Below are 14240 nucleotides of genomic sequence, written 5' to 3'. Positions count from 1 at the left end.
GGTTCCAGTATTGAGTTCAGCTACAATCTGATTTAGTTCTTTAAAATTCAGGTCATACCTTACAAGGCAGCCATTCTTTCATTTGCTTTGGTTGAAGTTACTTATCTTGAGCACATTTTTCCACTCTATATCCCCAGGTCTTTAAATCATATTTTATATTTCTAATTAGGCTTTATATGCTCATGTACAAATTCGATATAACAGGCAGTGAAGAGTAGAGCCTCAACTCTAACTCCAGCTCTCAACGTTGGCAGTCATTGGTCTCCTTATGCCTTTGTTTCATTTGCTATAAAATGAGAGGAATAGAGAGTCCATTCATACAGGGTTATCGTGATAATAAGAGTGTTTACAGATGTAAAGTGTTTAGAATAATGTCCAACAGATAGTAAGTGATTCAGAAAGTTTTGCCTGGGTCATTTGGTAGTTTCCCAAAGAAACTATTCCATACAGGCTGGAATAGGGAACTCATGAGACTCAAGACATAGACTAAAGGTCACAGGGATGGGAAAGTAGGAATTGAGAAGATTCTTGAAGGTCCCTCTCCCATAGTATACAACTGCTGGGGTGGAGACTAACCAGAGAGTGGCAGAGGAGAGATTCTCTGGCTATTGAACTGCCTGAAAGTTGTGCAGAGAGCTACAGAGCTGTACTTTTTTGAGTCATCGCTGAGTTTGGGTAGGCTTTGTAGTGATACAGCTGTCTTTGAGCTAACTCTGTTCCTGTAAGTGAACCCCTCATCCATATTCCTGTTAGTAACCCCAATAACAACCCCCTGGATCCAAGTTGGACTTAAGTGCAATATATTATTTTGGTCTATCCTGGGTTCATTTTCTGGGGTGAGTGGAAGTTAGAGAGAAAGAGAGAGAGAGCAAGAGAGAGAAAGAGAGGTGTGTGTGTGTGTGTGTGTGTGTGTGTGTGTGTGTGTGTGTGTGGTTGTTGTTGTTGTTGTTGTTGTTGTTGTTGTTTCCCCAAGACAGGTCTTTTATACAACACATTATCATCATCATTATTATTATTATCACTACTTTTTTATTGTCAGTAGTAGTGGAAGCTTCAGTGATGAAGAAGAGAAGGAAGAAGGAATGTCTAATGGTGGTAGCAGAACACTTGTCCCCACCTTATCTTTGGTTTCACTTTCTAAAGTTTTACTACTTCCAGTCAACCACAATCTAAGTATATAAAATGAGAAACTCCAGAAAGAAACAATTCACAGTTTTCACATTGGAATTCATTCTAAACAGCATGGCAAATTTCCCATCGTACTGTTCCATTCCTCTGGAATAGAGGTTATCCTTGCCAGTCCTTCTAGTCACTCACATAATCTCTCAGTGCTCATCTCAGGGTTCAGTTTGTGTCTAGGTGCAACACAGCTCACTGTCCATCTAACCCTTATGCCACTTAAAAATGACTTTGAGAGCCATGATGGATGATGTTTGCAATTTGGATAGATCCAAGAGAAGCACAAGGTGGTCCTTTTAAATATTTTATACCATCCAAGAAAAAGGTGAAAATACTTCAACAAAAGCCTTATAGAGGACATCTTTCCATCATTTTTTCAGAATATTGTTTTAATTGTTCTATTATAGCATAATCCATTGATGTTTGTGCCTGATTTATCATAAATATTGCTGTTTGTTTGTTTGTTTGTTTGGTGTGTGTGTGTGTGTGTGTGTGTGTATGATTTGGCCATCTGTGATGTATAGTGATTTCCCCATGCATAATGGAACAACTGTAGATTGCTAAAACTATGCATGTAATAAATAGCAAAAAATATGAGTAGACAATATGGATTAGCCAACATTTTATGGTTATGGTGAGATTTTTAGCTTCTCAGATAATAGTGTTTGAAGCATAAAATCTGCTTTATCAACTTGATAATATTTTCCCCATTGGTTTCTATTATCTAATTGCTATGAGATAAAAATTTAAAGGAGGGCATGGAAGGATGGCTCAACAGTTAAGAGTAATGACTGTTTCAGTTTCCAAAACCCCTATCTGGTAGCTCACAATCATCTATATCTTTAAGTTCAAAAGATCCAACACACATGAGCTCCACAAGCATTTAATATGCACACAACTAAAAATAAAAATAAATCCAAACAAAAACTATTCTGTAAAAAATCTGAAGAGGAGGGAAGGAGTAAAAAAAAGATTCACATGAATTTTCTTAATAGAATAATTTAAATATTTGAAAACATGTATATAAGAAACTAAAATTTATTACCTTAATACGAAGGTTCCTATCAACATAATCTAGAAATATTTGTAATCTAAAGTTAGTAATTATCATAGCAATAGCATTTGATATTAAATAGTGAGAACTTTTTAAACAAATAATACACTGCTCTTTTCTCAATTTTGACTTCAAAATGTTAGGCCCAGAAACTAAATGGTTGAGAAGATTGTAGTGTCTACAGTCTTAAGGTGTACAATAGAAGCTTATACAGTCTTAAAGTGTACAATAGGAGCTGATTTTCTGACAATAACAAAGTATATTATCTAACAAGTGTTCTTTAGAATAAATTTTTCTTCACATGTGAAAAAAACACATATGTGTAATCTTTGGTTTCCAATGTCCCATGTTAGCTGAGTGATAAACAAGCTCAAGTTCTCAGATAAATTTGACAAATGTGCCCAGCTTCTGTTATGCATGACTTTGAATGGCTTTCCATGGCTTTGAGTGGCTTTATATGGCTTTGCATGGTTCTGCATGGTTATTCATAGTTCTGCATACCTTTCACAATCTTTTGGGAATGCTTTGATCCAGAACATGGTGGACCAGATCCCAACTGTGTTCTGCTACAAACAACCATCATTATAGTTCCATGTCACACCAAATGATCACCAGAAAGAGTAGAAAAATGTCTCTCTGTTTTATCATAGTAATGAGTGATGCTTGTATCCAGAAGACAAGGTATTTAAGATGATGACTCATATAATGATACCTTTAAAACTGTTCTAGTAAGACCACTCAACAAAAAAATATTGGGTATTGCTCATCCAAAGTAGGTATAAATATTAGTATTTTTCTATCATGCGCACTGTTTAGAAATATATTCTTTTCAATAACAAAGGCAAAATACTCCAAGGAAAGACACTAAATATAAGAAAATATTAAATTCCTACTGTTAGTGACAGAAGTAACAATTGTTTGTTTAAAGCAAGAGGGAGAGATTGCCTAGTTTATTCAATTACCTGTTTGTTGTACGCCATAACTGATTAAATAATGAAATAGTGAACTAAAAATTACTCTAATGAATTTTGTGGCACTCAATAAAATCTTCTTTTTAAATTTGTCTTCAACTTTATATGTGCTGGAAGGCCCTTGAGAGAGGACACATCTGAGGATAGAATGAAAATAAAGAGAGCATAGAAATGATTTCAATGACTACGTGGACCTGGGCAAAGCTCAGTGATATTTTTTGCTTAATGTATTAGTTATGCTTCTCTAGAGTCATAGAACTTATAAAATGAATGTTTCTATACATATATATGTATGTATATATATATATGTATAAATATACATAAAGAGAACTTATTGGAATGACTTACAGGCTGCAATGCAGCTAATCCAACAACAGCCAGCTGTGAATGGAAAGTCCAAGAACCTAATAGTTGCTGGGTCCCATGAGACTGGGTGTTTCAGCTGGTCTTTGTATAAGCTGAAATCCCAAAGTAGACTCCAATGGATGTGCTGGCAAAATTAACTCAAATGATAAAGAATGAACAACCCCTTCCTTCTTCCATTGTCTTTATACAGATCTCCAGCAGAAGGTAGGGCCCAGATTAAAGGTGTGCCTCAAAATCCGGATTGAATTGTATGTTGATATGGATCAAAAGCATGTGTCATCCCAGCTCAAGATCTGGACCAAAATCTTGTCTTCCAGCATGAAGATCCAGATCAAAGGCATGTTATCTTCCTGTCTCAAGATCTGGATCACAGATAAGCCCTCCATTTCTGAATTGTACTTCATTATCGATATAGTCAAGTGGACAAGTGAGAATATACATCAACCACAGAATGATCCCAACAACAACAATAATGTTAATAAATAAATAAGTACATTGGTGTAATAGTCTTGACTATATCTTCCTCTCAACATACCAGGGTAATTTCCAAATGATAACACAAAATAGAAACAAATAATGTAAAGAGATGGCTACAGTTAATAAAATAATAAAGAAAAATATGTCTAAGCTTTGCTCCTTTGAGAGAAATAACTTTCTCTGAATGCAGGTCATAAATATTGATAGAAAGTTCACAGTTAGCCATACCCTAGGGAAAATATAAATGACAACAATAAAAAAATAGCATAAGCTTCTATAAAGAAAAATAGAATAGGTTGTCTACCAAATAAAAAGAATTAGGTTGTCTTTACATTTTTTGTCTGCAAGATTACTGCTGGAAAATGGTAGAGCAACATTACCTTGTTAAAGATAAAAGAATGTAACCATGGGGCTACACCTAGACAAGCCTCATCAGTGTGCACTGACAAAAGAATAGTATTTTAGACACACTAGACTCAGAAAATATGGAACCCACTCCCCCCATTTCAGTATTCTTTGAGGAATCTCTCAGTGAAATAAATCAGAGATTTTTTTAAAACATGTATATCAATAAAATACTTCAAGATACTTAAAAGGATAGACAACCAAATAACCCTATTAAAAATGGGGTACAGATCTAAACAAAGAATTTTCAACTGAGAAAACTCAAATGATCGAAAAGCACCTATAGAAGTGTTCAACATCCTTAGTCACCAGGGAAATGCAAATCAAAAAAAACAAAACAAAACAAAAAACGAAACCCTGAGATTCCACCTCACACCAGTCAGAATGGCTGAGATCAAAAACTCAGGTAATAGCAGATGCTGGTGAGGATGTGGAGAAAGAGGAACACTCCTCCATTGTTGGTGGGATTGTAAGCTTGTACAACCACTCTGGAAAGCAGTCTAGCAGTTCCTCAGAAAATTGGACATAGTATTATGTGAGAACCCAGCTATTCCACCCCTGGGCATATACCCAAAAGATGCTCCAACATATAACAAGGACATATGCTCTACTATGTTCATAGCAGCCTTATTTATAATAGCCAGAACCTGGAAAGAACCCAGATGTCCTTCAACAGAGGAATGGACACTGAAAATGTGGTACATTTACACAGTGGAGTTCTACTCAGCTATTAAAAACTGAATTCATAAAATTCTTAAGCAAATGGCTGGAACTGGAAAATATCATCTTGGGTGAGATAACCCAATCACAAAAGAATACACATGGTATGTACTCACTGATTACTGGATATTAGCCCAAAAGCTCATAATACCCAAGATACAACTCACAGACCATATGAAGCTCATGAATAAGGAAGACCAAAGTGTGGGTGCTTTGGTCCTTCTTAGAAGGAGTAACAAAATACGCATGGGAACAAATACAGAGACAAAGTATGGGACAGAAACTGAAGGAGGCACCATCCAGAGACTGTTCTACCTGGGTATTCATCCCATGTGCAGTCACCAAAGGCAGACACTGATGTGGATGCCAGGAAGTGCATGCTGACAAGAGCCTGTATAGCTGTCTCCTTAGAGGTCTGCCAGAGCCTAAGATATACAGAGGCAGTTTCTCACAGCTAACCATAGAACTGATCATGGGGTTCCCAATGGAGAAGTTAGAGAGAAGATTGAAGGAGCTGAAGGGGTTTGCAGCCCCATGGGGAGAACAAAAATACCTATCAACCAGAGCTCCCAGAGTCTAAACTACCAGCCTGGGAGCACATAGGGAGGGATCCATGGCTCCAGCTGTTTATGTAGAGGAGGATGGCCTTGTAGGGCATAGGTGGGAGAGGAGGTCCTTGGTCCTGGGAAGGCTGAATTCCCCAGTGCAGAGGAATTTGAGGGCAGGGAGGTGGGTGGGTAGATGGGGGCACACCCTCATAGAAGCAGGAGGAGGGAGGATGGGATAGGGGAATTCTGGGGGCTGGGATGGAGAAAGGGGATAACATTGAATATATAAATAAAATATTTAATAAAAATTAATTTCAAAAAAAAAATCTTATGGAATACCTCAAGCTGTACTACAGAGCAATGGTGATAAAAAATACAGCATGATATTGGTACAGAGACAGGCAGGTTGATGAATGAAATAGAACTGAAGACCCAGAAATAAAACCACACATTTATGGACACTTGATTTTTGACAAAGAAGCCAAAAATATACCTGTAGAAGTAGGGAGGCCTGGTGGAGGACTGGGGAACATCCTCTTGGAGACAGGGGAAGAAGAAATGGGATGTGGAATGGTGGGAGGGCAGACTGGAAGGGAGTAATAACTGGACTATAAAAAATAAAATTAATCAATTAATTTTTTAAAATCTCTACAAGTTATTTAAGAGACACTAAGAGATTTAATCTACAGTGGTTCATTTTGTGTGTGTGTGTATGTGCATACGTGTGTGTGTGTAGATGCTATCTGAATTCTATAGACTTACATAATTAATATTTCTATTTCTTAAAGAGAAAGCAACTAGTGTTTTAGACTCTGGGAACTCTGGTCGACAATAGAGAAAAGTGTCTTCTCCATTGGTTGATACCTACTTTCTTCTCTATTCATGCCTGCTTTAAGTAAAATAAACAAGCATCATATAACCAAGACTCGCAGGGTAGTGGTGGTACACGCCTTTAATCCCAGCACTTGGGAGGCAGAGGCAGGTGGATTTCTAAGTTCGAGGCCAGCCTGGTCTATAGAGTGAGTTCCAGGACAGCCAGGGCTACACAGAGAAATCCTGTCTCGAAAAACAAAAAACAAAAAACAAAAAACAAAAAAAAAAAAAAAAAAAAAAAAAAAAAACATATAACCAAGGCTCCAAGATTTGTTATGCAGTTTGAGTTGGGGAAGCCCCTCTGTGGCCCATCCCGGATTGTAAAAACAGTGATTTTTGAATTCACACAGGAATGCCTTGCTATACATCTTTCTTTACATCTTTAAAGAATGTCTTTCTTTACATCTTTAAAGGATATCTTTCTTTACATCTTTGTTCATCTGATTCTGTACTTCAGGGACCTTGTGAGAAGACTAATTATAACTGAATACAGCACTCAGGTATCACAATGACCAAAACCCTGTCAAAATGGTACCACTTACTAACATTAAGTTGGACCCAAAATACAATCTGCCTCCCAGTAGAACCTGGTAAGAAAGATTTCCTTTGTGTTCATCTAGAGTTATTTTCAAACCAGAAAATAATGATGAAAGAACGTTTAAGATATAAGCAAATGAGTCTACCCTTTCTTCTCATCTTTGTAGGTTTTGACACGTGCAAGACCAAAGTCTGGGGGGCAAATGTCACCTTTGCAGAGCCAGCAGGATCTCAGGTCACAGCCTCACTGTGGTTTACAAATGCTGTATGGGTGCAGAGTAAAGGGAGGGAGAGCCTCTTGGGGACCTACTTGCTCCCAGCTCCCCTTTGATTCTGAAGCAAGTCTGCCAGGCTAGCACACCCATTGCTTCAGCTGAGAAGCCTGTTTTCTGCTCTTGTACAGTGACTTTCACAATCCTGCCACAGTTCTACTGCATGAAAATTTACTCATACTTTTGCAAATATATCCCAAAGCAATAAGCTAAAAATAAAAATCTATGAATATGAAGATACTCATTGCAGTGTTCTTTATAATAGTGAAAGCTACAAACAGCTTTAATGCCTCAAAATATAAAAATAGCTATGTAAATTATGACATTTAATTCTCTCTGTGGATTATTATGCAACCATTAAAATTATAATTGTAAGAATACATCACAGTTTAGAAATATTTTTGACATAATGGAATAGAAATGGAACAGAAATAGGGAACCCAATTTTATACTAATCCTAACTATTCAACTTTACAAACTAATCATTCAAATAATCAATAACCACAAGATAAATCTAGATACTATAGGAATTTCAGTTTTGGAGAGGATAGAATTCTTGAAACTCTAATTTCTGCTTGGTTTTCTTGTTATCATAGAGATTAAATGCAGGACCCAGGACATTTGCCAGGCACTGTTCTACCACTGAGGCACGTACCAGGCCTACAAATGTTATCATTTCCAAGTTGTTTTGTTTTTACTTAGTAATCCAAATTTTAGCTCAGATAATCTAATACAGGCATTTTAGATTAAGATATAACATCGGCTATATGTAAACCATTTTGCTGAATGTATGTGGCGTTGCATGTTTTGGGAACTGGAGATGTAGCTTAGTGGTAAAACATCTAGTATATCTCTGCAGATATTCTAATTTCTAATGCAGAAGAAAGGTATGTTGGCAGAGGTAAGAGTCTCAGGACCAAAGAATGTGTAAAATTCACTTGAAACAAAAGATGAAGTCTAAAACAGTCACCTCAAAACAAAGTCCAAAACCTGATTCAAAATGACTAGGACTGAACAGCAATTGAATACAATGTCTTAATATTAATTCATCAAGAAGATAAAGGTGGAAGAAATAAATTCAGCTATTCATTTCTAATAGAATACAGCATAATGAGGTAAGCACAGTAAAGTTTGGTGAGAGTGTCTTGGTTACAATTTCTATTGTTGCAAATAGACACCATGACCACAGGAACTCTTATAAAGGAAAACATTTCAGCTGGTTTATAGTTTCAGAGGTTAGCCCAAAATTGTCATTGCAGGAAGAGTGATAGACACAGCACTGCAGAAACTTAGAGTCCTACATCACCTGGTAGCAGGAAATGAATTAGCCTGAGCTTCTGAGACCTCAAAGCACCATATCCCTGGTCAGGCCCCTCCTTCAACAAAGCACACCTATTCCAAGGCTACACCTCCTAATAGTGCCACTCTCTATAGACCTATGGGGGCAATATTCAAACCACCGTTCCCAGCAAGGAGAAGAAAAGAGTTTGAGCCATACAGGTCCAAGAGTGTACCTGGGAAATTCAGTTATCACAATCCAGAACTACTTTCTACAAAGCTTGCTAAATCATACCAACACCCTACTTACATAATGCCACTGCCCTTGATATTTTAAGATAAGAAGAAAAGTGCCCTTAAGAGTGCTCAGAGTAGGGCTGGAGAGATGGTTCAGTGGTTAAGAACACTGACTGCTCTTCCAAAGGTCTTGAGTTCAATTCCTAGCAACCACATGGTGGCTCACAACCATTTGCAATGTGATCTGTTGTCCTTTGCTGGTGTGTCTGAAGTGTACTCATATAACATAAAATAAATAAATAAATCTTTTTTTATTAAAAAAAAAAAGAGTGTTCAGTGTATTTTGAAAAGACAGCTTAAAGAATGGAAGAAAATCTTTTCCAACTATTTATCTGATAGGTGATTAATACGCAGGCTAAACATGATATATTGCACCAAGAGAACTAATCATTTAAAAATAGAAAATTTGACTGAATACCAACTTTTAAGATGAAGTTATAAGAATAATCAATAAACACCTGACAAATGTAACACATCCAACATCTAATTACCAGGGAAATCCAATTCAAAACTCCAGTGAAATTCGTTTCACACCTGTCCTCACACTTTCTACCAACACAATAAAAAAATTACAAATATTGTACAGGGTGTCGAGGGGGAAAGGAACCCTTATACACTGTTGCCAAATGGCAAATTAGTGTAGCCACTATGGAAAATAGGCCACTATGGATGTCCCTAAAACACTAGAATTAGACTCACCTATGCTCCAGCTATACTCCTGGAGATATATAGAGAGACAGCAAAGGCACCACAATGGAGCTAGCTGCATACTCATGTAAATTTTGGTACTATTCACAATAGGCATGTTAAGTCAGCCTAGGTACCCCCATCAAAAACTGAATGGATACAGAAAATGTGGTATATAAACACAATGGAGTACTGTTCAGCTATTAATAAGAATGAACCCTTGGGTCTTTTTCTGTGTGTGTTGCTGGGGTCCTGTTTGAACAGTCTTGCCTATATCTATGTTTGAAATGTATTCCCTGTCCTTTGCTCCAGCAGTGTCAGCATTTAGGAATTTAAATTAAGGTCTTCGGTGCACTTCGGGTTGATTTTGTGCAGAATAAGAGATAAGAATCTAATTTCATTCTTTTTCAGGAGAGCATCCAACTTGACTAATGCAATTTGTTAGATTTTCCCCCTTTTTCCTCCACCCATGTGTGTTTTTTATACCTCTAACAACTATTAGTTGGCATAGCTGTGTGGGTTGATTGTTGGGTTCTCTACTGTCATACATGGTCAGCATGTCTGTTTTATGCCAGTACCATTCTGTATATCACTGTGGCTCTGTGATATGATTTGAGGTCTGATATTGTAATATCTTCAGAAGTGCTCTTTCTCCTTAGGCCTATTTTGGATTTTTGCGATCTTTTTATTATCATATGATTTTTATGGATTATTTTGTCTAGTTTAATGAAAAATGTCATTGGAATTTTTGTGGAGATTATACTGAATCTATTCACTACTTTTGGTAATATAGAGATTTTCACAATATTAATTCTACTAACCTAGGACAAGGAAAGGACTTTCTATAATCTAATAATTTTCTTTATTTTCTTTTTTCAACATCTTAAAGCTTTTATTATAGAGGTTTTTACTCCTTTAGTTAGGCTTATTCTTGGTTACTTTAATTACAACTCGCCTCAAAACTTAAAAATAGAACTACATAAGATTAAAGGGTCTGCGTAGCACCAGAACAGACAGCTTACACAATGGGAGAAATATTTTCCAGCCATACTTCAGACAAGGAGTTAATACGTAGAATATATAATGAACTGTCCAAATTAAACACACAAACAATAAAAATCATTGTTGGCAGATAGATTAATAAAGAACCGAGAATTATCAAAAAAAAAAAAGTTAAGGAAGGAAGAAAAGCAAAGGAAGGAAAAGAAATAACAAGACAATAATAAAAAAAAAAAAAAAAAAAAAAAAACCTACCACAACAGCAGTGATGTGTCCTGACTCCATCTGCTTTAGGTATCACAGCAGGATCTGAAGTACTCCCAAGGACTTCAGGAACCATGTAGAAGCCACACAGCAAAACAGGGGCTGCCTTCATTCATACCCAGAAGCTCAGATGTTATCCCCTTCTATGAGGATGTGCCCCCACCTACCCACACACTCCCTTTTCCCCACCCTCGAATTCCCCCATGGGCATCCAGCCTTCATGGGACCATGGACTCCCTCTCCCACCTATGCCCTACAAGGCCATTCTCCCCTACATATACAGCTGGAGCCATAGGTCTCTTCCTACGTGCTCCCAGGCTGGTTGTTTAGGCCCTGGAAGCTCTGATTGGTTGGTATTTTTGCTCTCCCCATGGGGCTGCAAACCCCTTCAGCTCCTTCAATCTTCTCTCTAACTTCTCCATTGGGAACCCCATGATCAGTTCTATGGTTAGCTGTGAGAAACTGCCTCTGTATATCTTAGGCTCTGGCAGACCTCTAAGGAGACAGCTGTACAGGCTCTTGTCAGCATGTACTTCCTGGCATCCACATCAGTGTCTGCCTTTGGTGACTGCACATGGGATGAATACCCAGGTAGAACAGTCTCTGGATGGTGCCTCCTTCAGTTTCTGTCCCATACTTTGTCTCTATATTTGCTCCCTTGAGTATTTTGTTACTCCTTCTAAGAAGGACCAAAGCACCCACACTTTGGTCTTCCTTATTCATGAGCTTCATGTGGTCTTGTGAGTCGTATCTTGGGTATTATGAGGTTTTGGGCTAATATTCAGTAATCAGTGAGTACATACCATGTGTATTCTTTTGTGATTGGGTTACCTCACTCAGGATGATATTTTCTAGTTCCATTCATTTGCCTAAGAATTTCATAAATTCATTGTTTTTAATAGCTAAGTAATACTCCATTGTGTAAATGTACCACATTTTCTGTATCCATTCCTCTGTTGAAGGTATCTGGATTCTTTCTAGATTCTGGCTATTATAAACAAGGCTGCTATGAACATATTCAGGCATGTTTCCTTGTTATATGCAAGCATCTTCTGGGTATGTGCCCAGGAGTGGTATAGCTGTGTCTTCAGGTAATGCTATGTACAATTTTCTGAGGAACTGCCAGACTAATTTCCAGGGTGATTTTGTCAGCTTGCAATCCAAACCAACAATGGAGGAGTGTTCCTCTTTCTCCACATCCTCACAGCCATGGTTGACACCTTCCTGGAACACATGTGCCGCCTGGACATTGACTCCATGCCCATTAAGGCCCGCAAGACTGGCATCACTTGTACCATTGGCCCTGCTTCCCAATCTGTGGAGATGCTGAAGGAGATGACTACGTATAGAATGAATGTGGCTCGGCTGAATTTTTCTCATGGAACAAATGAGTACCATGCAGAGACCATCAAGAATGTGTGTGCAGCCACAGAAAGCTTTGCATCTGATCCCATTACTGTCCCGTTGCAGTGGCTCTGGACCTGAGATCTGAACTGGATTCATTAAGGGCAGTGGCATTGCCGAGGTGGAGCTGAAGAAGGGAGCCCCTATGAAGATCACCCTGGACAACGCCTACGTGGAGAAGTGTGACAAGAACATCCTGTGGTTGGACTATAAGAACATATGCAAGGTGGTGGAGGTGGGCAGCAAGATCTACGTGGACGACAGGCTCATTTTGCTGCAGGTGAAGAGAAAGGTGCTGACTTCCTGGTGACAGAGGTGGAGAATGGTGGCTCCTTGGGCAGCAAGAAGAGCATGAACCTGCCCTGCGCTGCTGTGGACCTCCCCGCCGTGTCAGAACAGGATGTGGGCATGGTGTTTGCTCATCCAAAGCACCCGATGTGCATGAAGTTAGAAAGGTTCTGGGAGAGAAGGGGAAGAACATCAAGATTATCAGCAAGATCGAGAACCATGAAGGTGTCCACAGGTTTGGTGAGATTCTGGGGGCCAGCGATGGGATCATGGTGGCGCGTGGTGACCTGGGCATTGAGATTCCTGCAGAGAAGGTCTTCCTGGCTCAGAAGATGATGGTCGGGCGATGCAACCGAGCCGGGAAGCCTGTCATCTGTGCCACACAAATGGTGAAGAGCATGATCAAAAACCACGCCCCAACAGTGCTGAAGGCAGTGATGTGGCTAATGCTGTCCTAGATAGAGCAGACTGCATCAAGCTGTCCGGAGAAACAGCCAAGGGGGACTACCCTCTGGAGGCTGTTCGTATGCAGCTCCTGATTGCCCAACTCCGCCGCCTGGTGCCCATTACCAGCGACCCCACAAAAGCTGCTGCCGTGGGCGCTACGGAGGCCTCCTTCAAGTGCTGCAGTGGGGCCATTATCGTGCTCACCAAGTCTGGCGGGAGTGCTCACCAAGTGACCAGGTACCGCCCTCCGGCTCCTACCTATCATTGCTGTGATACGCAATCCCCAGACTGCTTGCCAGGCCTGTCTGTACTGTGGTATCTTCCCTGTGCTGTGTAAGGATGCGCTAGTAAATGCCTGGGCTGAGGATGTTGACCTTCATGAAAACTTGGCCATGGATGTTGGCAAGACCCAAGGCTTCTTCAAGAAGGGAGATGTGGTCATTGTGCTGACCGGGTGGAGCCCTGGCTCTGGCTTCACCAACACCATGTGTGTAGTGCCTGTCCCTTGATGGCCCTCTGGAGGCCCTCTTCTAGCCCCTGTCCCTTCCCTTCCCTAATCCTACCCAATAGGCCAGCAACGCTTGTAGTGCTCTCTTTGGGCCATAGTGTGGCGCTGGTGGGCAGTGACACCAGGGAAAATTAATGCCTCTGAAACATGCAATAGAGCCCAGCTATTTTCCATGACCCTACTTCAGCCAGGAGTGAAGGAGGAATGCAGGGTTGGAAACTGACTTTATCACAGAAGGGCAGCAGCCTCTCTGTGTACTTTGCTCTTGTAGAAAGTTGTCCAGAGAATTCCCAGCCCTAGCCTGGTGTCAGGAGAGGGCAAGAGTAGGGGCTGAGGGCGTGGGGCCCAGGGGCCCAGTGTAGCTGATTTTTGGCCCTGGCCCTGACTTGCTTTCCCAACAGCTTTGGCCTCCCCACTCCTCCTCGTGCACTCCACTGCTGTCACTGCAGACACTCCACTCTCCATCTTGTATTCTGCATAATCTCCAGGCCTGTTACTATAGTGCCCACCTGAATATCAATAAACAACAGCTGAAAAAAAACCCCACCACAAATGGCCAGTGGATATTTTTCTAAAGTATTTAACATCCCTATGCATCTAAGAAATGTAAATTAAAACTACTTTGATGTAGTGATGTAATGTGATTTAAAAAAAATATCTGTTACA

At 39.6% G+C, this 14240-nt stretch overlaps 1 pseudogene; it reads left to right on the top strand.

Annotated features, from left to right (window-relative positions):
* Positions 1–10992: 10992 nt before the first annotated feature.
* LOC117709112 (pyruvate kinase PKM-like) lies at positions 10993–13598 on the top strand (annotated as a pseudogene).
* Positions 13599–14240: the final 642 nt, after the last annotated feature.

The sequence above is a fragment of the Arvicanthis niloticus genome, chromosome 5 (genome assembly GCF_011762505.2).
Source record: "Arvicanthis niloticus isolate mArvNil1 chromosome 5, mArvNil1.pat.X, whole genome shotgun sequence".
Lineage (NCBI taxonomy): Eukaryota > Metazoa > Chordata > Mammalia > Rodentia > Muridae > Arvicanthis > Arvicanthis niloticus.
Note: the sequence above shows the minus strand (reverse complement) of the source record. Positions and strands in the feature narration are given on the sequence as shown.